This window comes from Zootermopsis nevadensis, unplaced genomic scaffold (genome assembly GCF_977971745.1).
Source record: "Zootermopsis nevadensis isolate Lab colony 2312 unplaced genomic scaffold, Znev_1.0 Znev_ptg000002l, whole genome shotgun sequence".
In the NCBI taxonomy this organism is placed as follows: domain Eukaryota; kingdom Metazoa; phylum Arthropoda; class Insecta; order Blattodea; family Termopsidae; genus Zootermopsis; species Zootermopsis nevadensis.
Genome location: NW_028259134.1, coordinates 10155002 through 10168191, shown reverse-complemented (window position 1 = coordinate 10168191; position 13190 = coordinate 10155002). Strand labels below are relative to the sequence as shown.

At 38.1% G+C, this 13190-nt stretch overlaps 1 protein-coding gene across 3 annotated transcripts in view; it reads left to right on the top strand.

The window, feature by feature from the left end:
• The window catches only part of al (aristaless related homeobox), a 149348-nt gene that overhangs the window by 131738 nt on the left and 4420 nt on the right, over positions 1 to 13190 (top strand). The gene's annotated exons all lie outside the window — the stretch shown is intronic.

Genomic DNA, 13190 nt, shown 5'->3' with positions numbered 1-13190 from the left:
TACGTGCAATCTGATTGAATAACTTGAAATTGTATTGACATTTTCGAAAGTGCAAACTTTAAGATTGTAAGAGGAAAAAAAGACTGTCTACAAGTTTTAGAATTACAGGACAGACTTTTTCGATACAGGTATATCTCATAGGATTTTAAGTTTTCACGGCGGTGAGTCTGAAGATGGCTGTCTTCTGGGTTGTTAACGCCGTGTAGTCTGGTACAAGTTTACCAACGTTTCAGAGATTCTTGCTGCCTCCATCTTCAGGGCGATGAGTTATCGCCTTGATGAACACAAAATTTAATAGGTGGATACAAAATCTCAAAGAACACGTCACCAAATGTTGCCGTAAATGAGTAAATGTTTCCTTTCTTGCTACCTTAATTCTGACATTTTGTCCTCATTCTTTTAAACAACTGTATTCATGATTTCGTGGGAGATGAATGTGCATCCAGTTTCATTACAACACATATTAAGCACACAGCGCGGGGAATTTGAGGCAATTTACCCAGCACAAACTTCCGCTGTGGATTTACTCGGCGTTTAAACGTTATGCTGTCAGTGGACACAGCCTTTCTACGAAACGCAAACCAAGAGATAATTACGCGTTTGTAACAAAAGCGTTCTGTGGCTACGCCACTAACTTTTAACTAAAACTGCAGTAACTTGGTACTTCAGTGCGATTGTCTTAGAATAGTCGAGGTTTACTATGAAACAAACGTCTGAGGATAGGTTTAATTCTAAAAGTATATTAAAGTGAAGTAATGATTCAGGAAGAATCTCTGAAATGTCGATAAACTTCTACCATAGTTTACGGCGCAACACATCCAGAAGAGAGTCATCTTTATACTAGCTGCTATGAGAATCTGAATATCGAGTAGACCGCTTGGAAAAGACGTACAGTGTAGAAAATGTGTACGAGGGTTCTGACCGGATAAAACTGTCTCTTTATTTCCAACTACGGACGTTTGTTAACATTTCGACGATGATCTTAGGAATTTTCCCAAAACTTAAAAAGTGTATATTGGCCACCTGCTTAAGATCATCTTACAACGTGAAATTACTTCCCCTATTTCCGATGACCTGGGACAGAATTGAAATCAATCAGTGTTTTGAGTCCACTAATACCGAAGAGCAGGTAGATTCTGAGCTACGTGACCATTAGCCCTCGGAGTTGCAACAGTTCATTCACAGCCAATCTGCAGAACGACGGGGGGTGGGGGGTGGGGGCTTTGTGAGCGAACCGTGCCGACAGTAACCCCAGGCGAGGTCGGACGTTCCAAACAATAAAGTACAACAGCTAATAAAGCTCTTTCAGTATGTTGCAGGGACAGTGAGAGGTTTCTAAGTTGTTAGCAAGCAATTTCAGACTTCCGCTGACAGAAGTAGCATTACTTATGTTATGTCTTTTCTTTTGTTTTATGATGGGACTTTATTTACTGTACTAATTTTTTCAACACTACTTTACACATATGTGTCGTTTATGCATGTGTGTGTTTGCAGTTGAAAGGCAAGAAACTTGATTTGCGGTGATATACTGTCCTCGCGTCATGAGAAGTCCGCTGGGATTGTGGTGGTTGTAAATGGCTACGCTATATTCTTTCACGAAACATTCGTCCACCCCTGCGTGCACTGTTTTTATACGTAATGCACTGCATTATCCTGAGACCTCGGTCTTCCAAGTAAGAGGTGGGGGCCGATCTGATAGATTTTTTTACCTGATGAGACGAAAGCAGAGTCCAGGTGCTGGAACGGTGCGATTGATCGATTTTATATTTCGACGATGGGAAACGTCCAAATCAAAATGTTACACATTTATTTTATTTTCACTGGTCGTAGCGATAAGGGATAGCGTTATCTAGAGGGATCCATTTTTTGTACCTGAATATCAAGAAATAGTCATCTTCAAAAACGTCTAGACTGTTAACTAAAACCTTTAGAACTACACTAAAACAATATCAACCAAACTCGATTGGCATTGGTTTACATAATGTCTACATAGTATGTCCAAAAAATATTACTTGATCAAAACTTTGTTTAATTAATTTCAATACAAATTTTATACAGTTTTACGTTCTTTGGTGCATCCAACCGCTCTATATATAGATTCTCAATTCTAAAATTTAACTTAATCCAACGAAAACTTAGTATCATTTAAGGGCCCTATAAACGATCAATTATAACGTACAGAACAAGGCTCTGATGAAGAGTGCGAAATTTTCGCAGCTTACACAGAAAAAGGGCTGAGTATCAGAAATTAATAAAACTGCCGTAAAATCCACAATAAAACGCTTAATAGGACTGTAGCGGGGGAGGAGTTACCACCTTCTATTTCTTGATGTAAGCACACCTAAGCCAAACGTCAAATAAGTAAGCCCGTTTGTTTTTCTCGTCATCAATTAGGTACGAAGGCCAGATCATCAATCAAGTCGCTTATTAAGCTGTGACTGAAGAATGCACAGTTTATTTATTACGTTTGTGCACAACAGAGACTCATTGCTCAGTTCAATTAATATCTGCATTTATTTAGCACAGTTTAACTGCGCATTTTATCTGATTTAATGGGGAACGTATACTCAACAGAAGAGCTGACGTGCGGTCTTCAACACGCTGAGCCACGTGAAATGGGAACAAGTACTGAGTTTTGTTTTCTAAGAATTGAGATAAACCAAGAAAAGTAATCTATAAAAACACTTTGCTGCAGGATGGCTATAATGACCTTAAGCGAACATGCGCGTTGTTGTGCAGACAGTAGACGTAGTAATGCCTTCTGGACAACATGCACAGCCACGTGTCCCCAACAAACATTTCAATATGCCATGTTGCCTAGAGGGACAGGGAACTTTACATTTCGCCTATAACCCCTATTTTCTCTGAGAATTATTATGTGGGTAGAAGAAAAACTCGATCTGTCATGTTTTCAAATTAGTTATTTGACTTCTTCCATAATTATTTACATTTTAATTGGCTTGGGAGCTTTCAGAAAAGTGTTTGGTGACGTAGAATCTCCGCGTGTCACTACTCCGAATAGTATTATTGGCGAACAATTAATTGCTTTGTTAATTAATAAATGTTTCCACTTTAGCTAGTTACAGTCGCAAGTCCTAGTACAGCGGTTGGCAGGCTTGTAAGCGGAAAGAAATGTTTTAATACTCTTATAGCACAACGTTTTGGTGAGCCAAATAGTTTCCTTCAATTTATGCCAGAGATATTTAAATCATTTTCCAATATACTCGTTTATATGTTATTAATTTTATGAGTTAGTACACTGCAGTAGGTCTGTGATCTCACGGATAGCCTAAGTGCAAATGCAAATTATTTACATTTTTCATGGCAATAGAAACAGTTCTAAGTAATTTGTAACATAAATAATTGAGGCAACCATCGCAATAAATTAGTGCTGAACAGTGGCAAAATAATTATTATCATTATTTATTTTATATGCAAGGAAAAATAATATAATTCAATATGCAATTAGATATTATTTATGAATTAATTAAAAGACTGCTCTCAGTACGACGTGCACTTACTTGTTGGTAGGACGGCCTCATTCGTTGTTACTGTTAAAGTGCCGCATGCAGCTCGCGAGCCAAAGGCTGCCAACTACCTTTGTTTGTAGAAAAAACCATTTGTTCCAATTACATAGCTCCGAGTCAATAATAAAGTAAAATTTTCTCTTTGCTACAAGACCTTCTTTTATTTGTATACAAAACTAGTTTTTAACCTGTGGAGCGCATCCCCGTGGGATGGCATATGAAGCGGATTCCAGACGAGATAACGGCTTACATAAAATTCTGGACAGAAATGTTTTGGCGTGCAGAACTGCTTACTGTGTGCCAGACGTTGTATTCAAGTTCTCGGACTGTCTGTTTCCAGGCGCTGTTTTTAAAAATGCATTACTTTAGTGGATAACATATGTAGCCAATACGAGGTAGGAATTTATTCCTTCGCTGCTTTCAAAACTAAGGAAAAAAAACAGTCCAAATACATTGAGCTTCTTTTCTGTGTTTCGTGAAACCAAGACTTCACCTGTCGGTAGCAAAAACAGTAGTGGTAGCCTTCACATCAACAATTAATATAATAATGTAAACACTTTACAAATCATTTTATACTTCTTATAATTATTTATAATTATTATGTTACTCCAGTATTTTTGTAACTAAAATATAATTTATTAATATAAACTTAGGGATTAAGTTCATTTAAACACTAAATAAATACATAATTCCATAAATAAGCCATTATGAGAACAAAATTAATTTTCATAACATTCTTACAAAAGGTAAAGGCATTCTGGCGAACGTGTGGGCGTGATCATTTTACAAGACATGAAGGTGGTCGTGATATCAAAGCTAAGAACCACTGTCATTACGTACGTTCTATAATAAATTTTGTTGTAGACGGATTTTGAACTCGGTTCGACCACTAGGTTCTGTGACTGACATACAGACATACCCAGCATAACTGCGGGCAATAAATTAATCAATGTCATGATTATTAGATAAAATTTTATTTTAAATCTTAATTTCTTTATGATAGCTTTTCTCGCTGAAGCCGTTAAAGACAAAATAATCTTTTGGTTCCCATATTACATTACTATTAGTCTAAAGCACGACTGCCGGGTGTTGGTTTTAATGACAGAACTCCTTTAATGCTCTACCGTGCTGTATGACCGAATTTATATCTGATTAAGTGAAACTATATTCCACGTGTAAAAAAATGCTTTAATTAAGCATAAAGATCTTATCTTCTGGCATGAGAATATAAAGGCGTAGGCAAGGGTTGTACAGTCTCTGCCTTTCTTGCCTTGTAATTGTGTACTGTCGTCTATTGATTGGGCTTGCGTTATACCGAGTGTCCCACAAATTTTTACCCATAGAAAAACTCGATTATTTGACAAAATACGGTGAAAATTAAAGAGAGAAATTTTGTTGCGAATCATGTGTTACGATTCCAAAGTGTTAAACATTTTACCTAAGCCGAGCAGTTACGGTGATACAATTTTTTGGTTATCAGTAGTAAACATTATGGCGATGTTTCCAGAGTTTTCGTGTATACCCGTGCCTGATTCACTGCCGCTTCCCCCTTCACAGCGATCGTTTTCTGATATTCGCAGACAATATGTCTTTTGTTGACCTCGGTTAAGGTGACGACAGTGCTCAGATTTTGTTATTTATTCCACTCAGAATCTTGATTTAGGTTCATTAATCCTGCTTTGTATTCGGCATATACTGGGTTTGAATCTCAGTAGACTGCTTGTGTACGGTAACCAAACTTCCAGAAATTTCCTTCAAAATAATTTCTCAATGCACACCACTGTCGTTTGCTGCCCCAATCCGTCCTAATTCGCCAGTTACGATATATTCATGTTGTCATTTCACGTGAAGTGCTATATCAAGAATGCTTTTACCAGGGTTGCGTCTCAGGATCATCCACATAACTCAATAAAATAAAAGACAAAGAATGCAGTTGTCAAGGGTCTCGTTTCACACACCAGACTATGTAGAATTCATTGCCAACAGTAAATGTCGATTAGTCTGCAATAATTTGTCACTGCGTAAGGAAATTCCCGTAATCTGTCAGGCAAAGAAATTCTATCCAGTATATTTCACTGGCCTTACCCCATGGCTCTAGATGACCTCATTAAAGTTCAGTAATCGATGAAGCTTAGTTAATAAATTAACACCTTTCACCCACCTACTATTGAACCTGCATCTCTATTGTCATTATTTACAGTCAGTATAATAATTGGCCATTGTTATAAGCCAGGTAGTTCTGCCTATTAATTTACCTTATTGTATTGCTTGTATGGTTTATGTATATAACACTTATATTATTGTGCACTTGGACTACATTGGATGTTTATCGAACATTACCTCCTTCAAGTACTGTTAATTACGAAACATTACTTAGATTGCTACTTTTCATATAACCTAATTAATGTATGCACGACTGGAGTCGTCATAGGCTCTGAAAGCTGAATTTTAATACAGGTGAGGTTATGAATGCTTTTATTTCATGTATTGTCACTTTATCTTCGCTAACGAACGAAAATGCAGAGAAGTTCAAAGACAACATCTGAATGTTTGTAAATATTGATTTAATATTATTTTTAGTTTGATTTTTAGAGAAATGTTCTGATGGCTTCAGTTTGCGAAGTACTGAGTTAAATTATTTAAATAAGTAGTTTTTCAACCACATGCCCCGAAAACATTCTCTGTGACAGGCACTACGGAATGCCTTGAAATAGGACAAGACTGACTCCTTTCAAATCTTTATCTACTTATTACTTGTTCGTTATCGTCGTCCCATATCATTTTATGTTAGTCTCTGTAACAGCGTCGTTAGATTATCTTTAATGGACTGGCGATACGATTAGCGCCTAAAATGGCGCAATGCTACACAGCCCTGTCGGAATGTCACGTAAGAGCGTGCAACCAATTTATTTCAACTTTTATTGGGCAATTGTCTCCGATGCAGAAGGAAAGGGCCTTCTCGACTTTGCAGTAATAAGGCACAGGGTCCTAGCACTGTCTGTCACGACACTTTTTCAAGAGACAACTATTTATTAAGTTGCTCACTTCTCCTCATTGCCTTATGCTTTTAGAACATTAATTAACATACCAGACTGATAGCACCTGAAGTCCATGGATTGCTTTTATACCCACAGTAGATAAAAACTAACCTTGTGTATTTGTTACATCCTGTTATCTCTGCAGGAAAATGCTAATATTATATGTTCTAATAGTTGATAATGGGTTTGTTCCACAACATTCACATTCTTTGTCATATTCCACACTTTATAGAATTAGTAGTTGAGAAGGCGACGAAAAACAAACTAAGAACGTAACCGAAGGTAAAACTATATGGTATCTTCAAAGACAAAACTTCTCAAAAACCATGTACGATGAATGGAAACCATTCTAGTAAAAAACTAAATCCTCCTATAGTAAACGGATACCAAGTCCTAAAACTATGTGGCTCGTATCCATAAAAATTGAACACGAAACCAGGAATTGTATTGTTAATATTGTCGTTAAAGTATCTGACAGTGACCTTACGCAAAAGAATTGAGCAGTTAATTTTTCTTTTTACAAGTTTGTTTTAGTCTGTCTTTTTGATGATGCTATTAATGGTTGGCTCATACTTATGTGGAAATTGTATTCAAATGCAGAGGTTCTTGCAACGTTGAATGGAATTATACAACGAATTGGAACTATGAAATGTGAAGAGTCTCATGGCCAGTTCTAGGGTTTAATCACTGCATTTCTTTCGAGATATTAGGTCACAACAAACGAGTCTACATCTGACGACGCCGTGAAATAACTTCCTTAATCATTATTTTCCAATTCATAATCAACTTAACTATTTTATGCAACATAATATATTCAGTTGAAGACGCTTTATTCAGTTTTGAAGGATCAACAATCCTTTACAAGTTAGAAGCTGCAGCTAAGCTGCTAGATGTTACCACTAACGCAGATCTTAACTGTATTAAACGAAACATGTTTCTGCCACTTATGTTATGAGACAAATTAGTCTGTTTGTAAGTTAGACTAATTGGATTCAAATGGAACAACATTTTTATCAGATCACCGCTGCCCACCGACATTCAGAATGGCATGGGATTCTGCCAAATTCATTCCCTGTCAATTCTTACATGAGTAATTTCCCGGGTACCAGCAACTACTTTAGCCTTCGCGTTTTTGGTTAGAAGACGGGATGTTAAAATATTCTGAACTGATTGTTAGCAGATATTTACAAAGTTTAATCTGCCCTTTAATTTATTCATGAATATAAATAGTTTATATTTTTACTATTTAAAAAAGCGAATACTAACAAATGCAGGCCTAAATTTGCTTCTATTTTATAGAAGAATCTTTCTTGTGTAAAGAACACCTTAAATTTATTTTGAAGTCATTAGAAGCCAGAATTCCCAATATACAGAAAGTTTTCCTAATTTGCAGACACTGATTTGACTCGGTTTAAGCGTAACCTTGAAGAGTCAGTTAATCTGAAGTCGAACGAATGTAATGAACCGGAAGATGCAACTATATCGATCCAGCGAGCACGGAAAGGAAATGCTTGCGGTCAAATCATTAGCGTGAAGTCGGATGTGATATTCTCACACGGACAGTTCCCATTGACGGAATGTTCCGGTCGCACGAATGCCCTTTTGTAGCGTAATTTACTGGTGTTGTTTATTCGAAGTTTTCAGTTTGCGGTACAAGAGACGTTACAGTTTTCCTTATACAGCCCTGTCACTTTATTGTGGCCTCTGGTCAGCGAGAGAGGGGTGGTAAAGCTGAGCTCGGTATTGGGGATTAACACAGTTCACTCCGATGTCGGTAGCGGAAGGACGGGTTTTGCAAAAGCACGAGCCATTAACTCGCGGCCCGCCGATATTTGTGCGGCCAAGTTACAGTTTTTGTAACACTGTGAAAACCTGTTGACCTTTGATGAACGATAGTAGCCATATATTAGAAAACATGCTCCGTTAGTGTCGACGCAAATTGGCGGGGTGTTTTCGCTGTGAGCAGATGTTCAGCTTAATGAAAATGGCGGAAAGAAGTAGGATAGTTCGTCCTGATGAATGCGAATCGGAACTACAGAAATTAAAACCTGATACTGAAATATTAATCAAGCAGAAGCTGCCTACAAATATTTCACTAATCACTGATTCTGTCAAGGGAATTACTGAGTAGTACGTGATTCTGTTTGTCTGTTTGTAGTGCTTAGTTAGGAGCAAAGATTCGAAAAATTGTTCTCATGTATAAAAGTGCGGTCCGCGAGTCTGTAAGTAGGGATAAATGTGACTTCAGGCAAGGCTAAGGTTGAGACCCCACGAGCTACAGATCTCCCTGAGAAGCATAAATCATTAATTAACATGTCTTGATTGTATTATCACGTAGAGTTGTTGCTGACTGACAATTTCTCTTGTTTGGCTATACACAGATTTGCCTTGTAGTTTACGTAGTACAGGTGGAATATCGCATTGTACAAAAGTCTGAAGTCTTTACACTAGAGCTTTCTCGTACACATTTATCAACAAATTGACGATTAAACCCTCTGACAGATATGCTTTAGGTAGTTGGCTTTGACCAACTATCTTACGCTGTCGAAAATCAGTTGCTTCTGATAAATAACAGGACAGCAACTTTATTTTTCTGTTCCTGCTGTCTTATCCCACCGAGACAATGCAATAGCAGTGCGCAGGAGCAATGACAGGGTGAGGGCATTCGGCTATACGCCTCTAACGACGCAAAAGCTTCTGAAACAAATGTTTTGTTGAATGCTCTTCCGCTGCGGCTATACCCCTGCTCACTTCTCTTGCCAACTCTGAAGGGGGAGGGGTCTCCCACCTTTTCTCCCATTTTTCCCCCTTCATTCAATTTATTTTAGGGATTTAGGGAAGTGGAATTTTTCAGTTTTAAATGCTGATGCGCCACAGTGTTTACACATTCCACTTGGTACACCGATTCATATAATCTCAGTTTCGTCGGACACATTTTCTCCAGAATATTAAAAAAAATGCTCTCGTTGTTAAGTAGCTTCCTTCAGCATACCGTAGTTCTAACAAAGCCTCATAATTTCGTTCTTGGTACCATCACTGATATTCACGACAAGGGGGCCACTTCATAATTAAGGCGCAATCGCTCGTACCATAACCTGACGCAGCAAAATTTCTTTTTGGCAATGCAACCTATCGGCAGAAATAGGTGCTACTGTTTAGTTGTCAGCGCCATCTATGGATAGGTGCTTTGTGTTACCGAAACCTCACACAGCATGATTACATTTTCATTGTGTAGAGAAAAGCGCACTTTTCAAAATAAAATTAACTTCAGTTCTACTTACAGGCTTCAACCGACTCGCGTAGAAGATGGACTCCGACGATAACAATGAAATAAGTTATGAGAGTGATGATCGGAATATACTGGCAGAAATAGAGCTTCCACGACACGTGGAAACTAAAAGAATCAAATTAAATTTACAGTTATAGTAATTTATGTGGTATATTGCGCGAAGCAATAGAAAGGCGACCAACTTTCATTACGTTGAAGATATTCATTTGCATACCCGACATTCTTCTGAAAGTAAGTTAACTACCTAGTACGTTACATGGTACGCACGAACTCTGGCCCTTATGACTTGGATTTGGTACATGAGTGAAGTTTACTAAAAAGAATTAATACCGCCATCTTTTAGGATCTAATTTTGGATTTTAGTATTAGAAACTCCGTGCTAGCACGGGACAGAAAACAACATTTATTCTCTAAGTGACCGCCACTGTGGTCTAGGGGTTAGAACGCTGGCCTTGTAATCCTGGGGTCCCGGGTTCGATTCCCGGTGGTGCCCAAATTTATAACTTGCGTTGGGCAAGGCCGTGGTCCAGGTATCACGGAGTTTTCCTTAGGGGCTTCCCCGGTTTCTCCGTGGCATGCCAACAATTACTTCACATTCATCATCATTTACATACAAAAGAAGACGATGGCAAACCACTTCTGAATCATCTGCCGAGTAAACGGACCTGTCGTCAGACAGAACACTAATAATAATAAAAAAATAATTCTCTAAGTAGAGAGACCATTGAGGAAGGAATTAATATTAACTTTTCGACCTCGCTTCGTCTCTGTCCAGCCTCTTTGAACATTTCAAAAGAGAGATCATTATTAAAACATTTCTTTCAACACGTACATATCTGTATCTTATAAGCCTTAGGCTGTTTTGTCTTCGCTTTAATTACCTTACAATGATTGGCGATTTTATTGATACCTGCGCGATACAAATCTTTTATGGATCCTAAAAAGATTAAAACTGCTGAAAATTAATGTCCAATCACGTATCTTTAAGCCTGCATTGTTCAGTTCTGAATTATGGGCTATAGGCTTTCCTTTGAGGGCGTGTCAGTACACTTTACTGGATCTTGACACATCACATATAATTAATTTAAGTAAAAGGATGAAATGTTTACAGTTATTATTAATCCACATAGCACAGCAATAAGTTCGAAAACATACCTACTTGAGATAATTAAATGTTGTGTGTGTAGACCAGTTAAATTCGGTTTATTTATTAATGTGCAACTCCTGGAAATGTGTTAATAACTTTAAAAACATGGTTTAAATTTTTATTTTAACCCTTTGCGGTCCTATGTCGGACTTAGTCTGCTATGTATTTTACGCATTTTTTACGTGATCTGGAGTCAAACTGAGGCTGGCAAACAGTGTCGTCCTTAAAAAATGATTGTTAATACTCATTTCAAGAACTTTTATTATCCCATGAGCTTTCCTAACCACCGACGACAGAGAAAGTGAAAATAGTGTTTTCCACTTGTTTTGGATGGTTGTGACAAACGAGTGATCTTACTGTCTTAGGAAATAACATACATTAGGCCTGTAAATGTATTGAAGAATGCACAAGAAACTAGTTGGACATAAGAGATTAAGTATTAAAAGTGGAGAACGAAGAATAAGAAGAAGACAGCCATCTTATAACATTAATATGATAGCAAGTGGATTTAACTGGCTGAAGATCATATTAAGTATCTGGCTTTATTTGCTAATCGTATTGTTACCACCTGTTTCTTAAATAAAGATGTCTGACTTATAGGATGTTGCGCCCTGTAGGCTGTCTTGTTAACCTTACTATTTTATAACTGTAGGCAGTTGGCTCATCTGAAACGTTGATCAACACCAGACTGCATGGCACAACATCCTATAAACAACAGCCACATTAATATTCCCCGCCTCAAGAACCAAAAATCTCACCTAGTTACTTAAAAGTGATATTTGAGGTTCTCACTGCGAAGAGGATGATGACATTCTGTGTTTTGGCGCCGTTTGGACTAGACGGTTTACGAGTCGTTCAACGACGGCGTCAGAACCCAGAACGTCATCATCACTAGATTCTTTAACGTTTTTGTGTGGTTTCCTGAACATATAATTTGTCAGCGGAAGTTAAAGACATTAATTGAAGAAGTTTATATGTTTAAACAACTCAACTTTTTTTCATTAACGTAATTTCTAATAGTTAAATTTTGTTCCTTGCACCAAGGATGATATTAAGCTTGCAACTACAGGACCGAAATCAAAATTTAAATAGGCGCACATTCAATATTATTAAGCAAGAACCCACGTTTCGAAAATAATAATGCATTGTCTGTTGTCTGGCTGCAGTGAGTGGGAGTTGATGTACCGACTTATGAACATGGCTGCTAGCTGCTGGTCGGGCTCCTTCCTATTAAGATGCCATCACGATCAGGCTAATAGCTCGGAGCGACCCAATAGAGAGAGAGAGAAGGAAGGTACTGCGGCATTAAAGTTAGAGCGACTTGCGCCCAGAGAAGTAATAGGATCTGATACAGCAAGAGAGTATGATGAAAGAAGGAGGTACGCTAATGGACAGTAGCAACGAATACCAATTTCCGACAATGATATGCACGACTCGTGTTTTCGCTTGGCATGAGCCGTCTCCGGTGCTTGGACAGACATTGGGGTCTCCACGGGAGTTATTCCGCTATACTTGACCCGGAGATCGGAAATTTTTACAGAGGCTAATCGCCGTTTTCCTCAGTTCTTACAGGCAAATTCCGGGACAGTACCATGAATTATGTCACGACCGCTTGATTACAAATAATTTCTAATTCATTTTTCACTAACGATCCAACAAATCAATGTTAATGTTGTTGTTCTGAGAAGTAAACCAGTATCGACTTGTAGGTAGACACCGATGTTTCTTCCACGAAGTTGTTCCTCCAAAACGGAATATACCTACAAGGCCACACGTCATGACAGACCAGAAGACCAGCATCAACGTGTTCACCGCCCTGAGAACCTCAAGTCTCATCTTGTCGTTCACTGTTCGCCTAATGGCCTGCTGTCTTAGCTGTTAACAGTGTCATAAGGGAAACCACAAATAAACCATTTTGCTTATCAGCTTACGAACCATCATTTTCTGACAAAACAGGTAGCACGTTCTCTCCAGGAACGCAGACCTGTCACTGGCAAACACAAATATCCCTACGAGCATTGGAGGTCACTGACTGTCTTCTGGGTTATGCTGTGTACTCTGGTACAAGTTTATCGATGTTTCAGAGGTATTTAGAAATGCATCTTCGGGTTTCTTTAGAGGCCAGAAATTCCTTTACTATGTGAGCATGTGTTAGCGTCTTAGGAAGTGCTCTGCTCCGTGGATTTAGT